Source organism: Chrysochloris asiatica, unplaced genomic scaffold (assembly GCF_000296735.1).
Source record: "Chrysochloris asiatica unplaced genomic scaffold, ChrAsi1.0 scaffold00464, whole genome shotgun sequence".
Lineage (NCBI taxonomy): Eukaryota > Metazoa > Chordata > Mammalia > Afrosoricida > Chrysochloridae > Chrysochloris > Chrysochloris asiatica.
The window spans coordinates 1,010,699-1,018,058 of record NW_006408982.1 but is presented as its reverse complement, the minus strand read 5'-3'; the positions used below and the strand labels follow the sequence as shown (position 1 = coordinate 1,018,058).

Genomic DNA, 7,360 nt, shown 5'->3' with positions numbered 1-7,360 from the left:
AATATTGAATAGTAGTAGTGATAAAGGGTATCTTTGTGTGGTTCCTGTTCGTAGAGGGAATGATTTTAGTTTCTCTCCACTGAGAGAATGTAGGTTATTCATTTTGTATAAATGCCCTTAATTATGTTGAGGAATTTCCCTTCAATTCCTACTTTGTTGAGTGTTTTTATCAGGAATGGATGTTGGATTTTGTCAAATGTCTTTTCTGCATCATTCGATATGATCACGTTGTTGTTTTCTTTATTCTTATTTATATGGTGAATTACGTTGATCATTTTTCTAATGTTGAGTCATACTTGCATCCCTGATATGAATCCCAATTGATTATGATGTATTAACTTTTTTTTGAGCTTTTATATTTGAGTTTAGTCTTCATTTAACTTTAAAACACTACTATAGTTGAGTATTAAAACAAAAACAAAAGCAAGTAGTGAGCATATTAAGATTACAGTCCTTCACTTACTCATTACTGCATATAAAATGCCAGTAGTGAGTGTTATTCACTGCTCACCCCAAATTAAGAGGTCTGGCACTGAACCCCACCTCTGGGGTGATGGTCATCATCCTCATATGCTTCTCCATTGTAATGGCGCTGTCATTCCTGGTTAGGATCAAAGTCCACCAGTTCTACCTGATCCATGTCATCAGTCTCTTCTACTTCCTTTCTCTCAGGGAGGAGTTTTTCCAGCAAAGACAGTTTATCTGGAGACAGAAAACCATTCTCAGGAAAGTTTACCTTAAATTCGATGATTAGGCGCCCCTTTTCATACGGTCTACGATAAATTGGCATACCTTCATTTAGCACACATTTGATATCTTCATGCTTGACAATCTGACCTGGATGAGAGGTGATGACTATGGTTCAGTTGTCAAGAGTGGATATCGGCTTTTGGAAGCCACACAATGCTTCAACCAGCTGTATGTCCATACACATGAAAAGGTCTTCACCCCGTCTAGTAAAAACAGCATGGTCCTTCTGATCTAAAACAATAATTATATCACCTGGCTCCAGTCTCCTTCACCATGGAATGTTATCTTCTGGCCATCTTTCATGCCTTTGTCAATATGAAGTTCTAGAATCTTCTTCTCTCGAACTATCTTCCTTCCATTGCAACTTTTACATCTATCTTTAGGGCTGATGTGTTCCCCATGGCCCTGGCACTCCATGCACACAGACTGAATTTGCTGGACCATTCCAGGTCCTATCTGATGAATTCGTATTTGCATCCTAGTCCCTCGACAGTTAGGCCAGCATTCTACTGCTCCTTTTTTACCACCTCGGCCTTCACATTTGTCACAAATCACATTCTTTTAAGGGGCTAGTTTTCTTGCTGCACCATTATATAAATCTTCTAATGTTACTGAGAGTTGATGCACAACGTTTTTCCCTCTCCTCTCTCTCTGCATCCTTCCACCTCCTCCAAAAAACATGTCAAAGATGTCCATGGGGGAACCAAAACCATCACCTGCTCCACCCTCTTTGATGGCCTGTTCTCCTCCTTTGACATATAATTCTCTTTTCTTTTCATCAGAGAGCACTTCATAAGTTTGAGAAATCTGTTTAAACTTCTCGCCTTCATTAGGATTCTTACTAGGATGGTACTTCAAAGCCAGTTTTCTGTAAGCTTTTTTTCACCTCCTCCTGGGTGGCACTGGGTTTGACCCCCAAAACATAGTAAGTGTTTTTTTTTCACCATTTTCTACAGCCGTTGAGCGGGCCGAGGCTCTGATGTATTAACTTTTGATGTGTTGCTGGATTCTGTTGGCTAGGATTTTGTTGAGAATTTTTGCATCAATGTTCATGAGGGATATTGGTCTATAATTATCTTTCTTAGTGACGTCCTTCCCTGGTTTTGGTATGAGGGTGATGCTTGCTTCATAAAATGTATTAGGAAGTTTTACATCCTCCTCTGCCTTCTGTAATAATTTGAGTAGAATTGGTGACAGCTCTTCCCTGAATATTTGGTAGAAATCACCAGCGAAGCAATCTGAGACTGGACTTCTTTTGGTTGAGAGGTTTTTGATGACCTGATCAATTTCTTCTTTGGTTTTTTGTCTGTTCAGGTTTTCTTCTTCACTGTGTGTAAGTTTAGGTAGGTCATGTTTACCTAAAAATGTATCCATGCCTTCTAAGTTTTCAAATTGTCTGCAATGCAACTGTTCATAGTATTCTGTTATCCTTTTGATTTCCTTTAGTTCCATTGTGACATCTCCCGTGTGGTTACTACTTTGTGTTATTTGTGTCTTCTTCTTCTTTTCTTTTGTTAGGTTTGCCAATTGTCTGTCAATTTTGGTAATCCTTTCAAAGAACCAGCTTCTTGTCTGGTTTATTCTTTCTATCGTTTTTCTGTTTTCTATCTCATTTATTTGTGGTCTAATCTTTATTATTTCTCTTATTTTGATGGTTGTAGGTTCCCTCTGTTTGTCCACTTCTAATTGTTGTAGATGCTACGTTAAAGTGTTAATCTTGGTTATATCTTCTTTTTTGGATCACTACGTTTAAAGTAATAAATTGTCCTCTCAGCACCACTTAATGCCATTTCCCAAAGATTTTGGTATGTTGTGTTTTTGTTCTCATTTGTTTCAGGGAACTTTTTGAATACATGTTAATTTCTTCTACTAGCCAGTTGCTTTTCAGTAAGGTGTTATTCAGTTTCCATGTGTTTGACTTGATTTCCTTTATCTTTCTATTGTTGATTTCTAATTTGATAACATTATAGTCTGAGAAGATGCTTTGTAGTATTTTGATATTTGTAAAACTGTGAAGATTTATTTTTGGCCTAAGACATGGTCTATTCTGTAGAACGTTCCATATGCACTAGAAAAGAATGTTTATTGTGCTATTGCTAGGTCAAATGCTCTGTACACGTCTATGAGGTTCAGTTGGCTGATTGTGTTATTTAGTTCTTTTGTGTCTTTGTTAAATTTCTTTCTGGTTGTTCTATCGATTTTTGAAAGCAGTGTATTAAAATCACCCACTATTATTGTAGATTCATCTATTTCATTCTTCAAATCTATTAGAGTGTGCTTTATATATTTTGGAATGCTTTAATTGGGAGCATAGGTATTTATTATGGTTATTACATCTTGATCAATTGTCCCTTAAATCACAAGATAATATCCATCTTTATCTATTATGCTATTTTTTGTCTTAAAATTTGTTTTATCATAGATTAGCATTACCACTCCTGTTCGTTTTTTACTGCAATTAACTTGGTATATTTTTTTCCAATCTTTGATTTTAATTTGTTTTTGTCTTTGTGTGTGAGCTGTGTCTCTTGCAGACAACATATTGAATAATCTTGTTTTCTTATCCATTCTTCTACTCTCCGTCTCTTAATGGGGGCATTTAATCCGTTTACACTCAGTGTAATTATCAAATGGTATGGATTAATTGCTGCCATTATGGTTGGGTTTTTGTGTGTGTGTGTGTGTGTGTGTGTGTGTGGTGTTGCTGCTTTCTTTGTTCTGTGTGTCTTCCTTTGTTGAGTTCATGTTTTTTGTGTTCTCTCTTGTGAGTTTCCTCATAGTTTTCATGTATCCATGTTCTTCTTAGATTTTCAGTTTCTTGGTATTTTGGGAAGTGTTAATTTTCTTTGAGGATACCTTATTGTCCATTAACTTTCCTCTCCATTTAATGCAGTTTATTTTATCCTGTAATCTACCTGACCTTCTTACCATCTGGATCTCTGTTTCTACATATTTACTTTCTTTTACATTGCAATTGCTCTGAACATAGACTGACCTAGCATATTCTCTGAGTTTTTTTGTTATAGTTTTGTTCTTTTCTCTACTCTTTGTTCTGTCTATTTAATTCTGCAAGGTGCTGCCATGTATGTTAATCTCTTGTTATTGTATGTTCTTGTTGGTTCTCAGTCCACAGAACTCCCTTTAGGATGTTTTGTAGTGCATGGTTGGCTTTAGAAAAGTCCCTTAGTTTCTGTTTATCCTGGAATATTTTGATTACATCGCCATATTTGATTGATAGCTTTGCTAAATAAAGGATTCTTAGTGGGCTTTTTATTTATTTCTTTCTTTCTGGGTTTTATATATGTCTCCCCATTGCCTTCTTGCTTGCATGGTTTCTGCTGAGAGATCTGAGCTTGATATGACTTGCTTGCCTTTGTGTGTAACACATCTGTTTTCTCTAGCTGCTTTCAGAAGTGTTTCCTTATCTTTGATTTTGAAGAGCTTGATTATGATAATTCTCAGTGATTTTCTTTTGGGATCTACCCTTGCTGGGATTCGTTCAGCTTCTTGAATGTTTATCTTTTCACTTTTCATGATGTTAGAGAAATTTTCTTCCAGCAGTACTTCCATTTTCTCTGTGGACTTGTGTGATTCTTTTTGTTCTGGAATGCCGATAATTCTTAAGTTATTCCTCTTCATGTTGTCCAACATGAATCTTAGACTTTCTTCAGAATTTTTTTTATCCTTACTTCTGTTTACTCTTCTATCTTAATGGTATTGAGAGATTTGTTTTCCATCTCACTGGTTTTGCCTTAAATCTCTTCTATTCTACCTCTTTGCCCTCTCAGAGTGTTGTCTATTTCTGATATTCTATTATTGATCATTTGGACCTCTTTCTGTAGGTTTTGATTTGTTTCCAGTGCTGTATCTATCTTATTAGATTGTTCCTGTAGTGCTTTTCTGAGTTTGTCCTTATTTTCTCAACTCCATTGTAAAGTCCTTTGAAAGATTTTATAATCATTTTTCTGAATTCCTTCTCATTCATTTCCAAGGCCTGCCCTCCATCCAGAATGCAATTCAGGTCTACTTCTAGCTCATTTGCCTCAGACATTTTATCTTGTTTCTGGAAATGTTCTGATATGGTCATATGTTTTTGCTTCTTGGACATGTTTGGTGTTTATCTGTGTCTCTAATCCTTAACTGAGTATGTATTTTGGTGTTTTTTATGCTGATTGATTCCAGGTAAATGTGATCAGGATGTGTAATTCCCTTTTCACTCTTCTTATTGCTATATTCAGAGTAACTGTCACAGATGTTGTCTGCCTTCCTGGTATATGGCAGTTGCTATTGCTTCTTGCCTAGGTTTTGATATTTTAATGCGGGTGGTTGTAGCATGACTATATTGCAGCAGTTGCTGTCTCTTCTTGGGTAATACAGGGAGAGAAGGAGTCCCACAAAAGTTGAATGTTGAGCATACAACAGCAAAACAACACCTGCAAAAACATTAAGAAAAAAATACCAAAAAGCAACAACAACAAAAAGGCAAAACTAGACTGAATTCTATAGCATATAATCACAGAAAAGAAAGAGGAGTGAGAGAGATAAAACAAATTTGTACCCTAATCTGAGTATGACTTTAATGTCCTCTCTTCAGCTTCTTGCCTTCAAAGCTGCCTGAGATATTTCAAGATGCCACTGTTGGCGCTTATGTTGTACCTCAGGATTTAATTTAATTGTTGGCCTCTTTTCTTTTTAAACTCTCTTTCCCTCTCTACAGTCTTCTCCTGGGCTTCCTTTATTTTAAAAAACAACAACCACAACAAACAGTTCAGTGCCAGCTCTTGGGCTGAGAGTAGCTGCACATGCGTGGCAGAAGAACCCACCAGTGGTGAGGGTAGGGGTTATCCACTCGCTCAGGCACCCCCTCTAATCTAGAGAATGGAAGTGCACACACAGTGTGAGAGGGACAATGAACAGATACCCCCCCCCCAAAAAAAAAGAAAAAAAGAAAATCAGAACAAAGCAATACCAACAAAATATATTGTCCACCTTTGCTCCGAGGTTCCCGTGGCATTTTTCCATGGTGTGTATGCTCCCCCGCTTGGTCTTGCCGTATGGTTTCACCTGAGTTTTTGGCTCAGGGTCACTGAGCCTGGCAGATTCAAAAGTACATTATTTCTTAATTTTGCTACAAGTTTCACTAGCTATAAGCCTTCAAGCCTTTTAAATATTCCTATTTCTGTGGTTCCGAATTTTGGAGCTCTGCCCTGGGTCTGCTTTGCCTGGTATTCTGTGGTATCGCTGACAGTGAACTTCACTGTTCCTCCACGCTAGCTGCCATCCAACCCTGTCGTCTCTTCATATTCTGTTGGTGTTTCTTAATTGCTCAATATTTTACCCATAGAATCCTTCAGTACTGCAATCACAGCATGATTTTTTCTTTAGTTCTTTTGCCTTTTGATTTGCTGAGCATGTCCTTTCCTTTTATTTTTCTGCGTCCAGTTTGTTGCACATTTCATTATAATTCTTGACTTTTCATTTCAATGTATGCTTTGACGTTTTCTGTTCAGGTCTTTGGCTTCCTCATTTCTTCTATTTGTTTTTGTTTCAATAAGCTTAAGAGAAATTTTCAGTGTCTTTTCTAACATGCACTTCGGTCTTTTTTTTTTTTTTCTTTCCTGTCATTCAATAACCTTTATTATTATTATTATTATTCCTTTATAATGTTCTTGAAACTAAACTTCCTCTTGAAAACTTGTAAGCCAGCAACTTCCTGCCTGTATAACCACCCCCTGACACCCATTTTTGGTACTCAATGTTTAAGTTGCCTGTCCCTATCAATTTTGTGTACTGAGGAGACAGGCTTAATCCTTGATTTGAAGACACCCTCCCTCTTATTTGGTATTTTCAGTTACTACACCCATAAGTAAAATAAAGTTCATTAAATTGTAGTACATTGGAGTCGCTATGAGTCGGTTCCGACTCGATGGCACCTGACAACAACAACAACAACATTGCTCTTATTTCCTCTATCAAACTTCTTTATTTTCCTCTAGTTGAGTCCTGATCATCAAGCCATCCATGTTATGTCAAGTGGGTACTATATGCCAGTTTAGGTGTTCTTGCATGTCACAGCCCAATTCATGTCAGCTGAGTGCTTCACTCACAGCTGTAGCCCATCATGACTAAGTGATTGTCCATGGGTTCAGAAGGTTCCATGTCTCACCAAACCAGTTCTTTCTCTTCTCTCTCTCATCTCAAGGTCAAGGTCAATGGGATTCAAATATGGTGGAACACAAATCCTGTGTTCATTACAGCCTTTCCCCCACGTGAACTCACAAGTAGACCAACGCATTCTCAACAAGCCTACTCCTTTGAACCTCCTTTGAGGTTCTGCCGGGGTCTGGCCTCGGCAAGGGGGTGAGTACCCGAAGATGGGGTGTCCGGTGACGATGGCGAGAGAGAGATAGAGAGAGAGAAAACAGACACAGAGAAAACAGATACAAAGAAGACAGACACCCGGGCTTGATGCAAGCTGCCAGACAGAATGCTCAGTGGCTGACATTTTCCCTTCTCGGACTAACTCTAGGTGGGATGTCTGGAGAGGCGAGAGAGAAAAGAAACACTCGGAGACCAGAGTAGATGTAAAACCGGCAGACAGCCTCTTCAT

The 7,360-nt window shown here is 37.8% G+C and overlaps 1 pseudogene; it reads right to left on the bottom strand.

Annotated features, from left to right (window-relative positions):
- Positions 1-517: 517 nt before the first annotated feature.
- Positions 518-1,684, bottom strand: LOC102842477 (annotated as a pseudogene).
- Between the last annotated feature and the right edge of the window lie 5,676 nt (positions 1,685-7,360).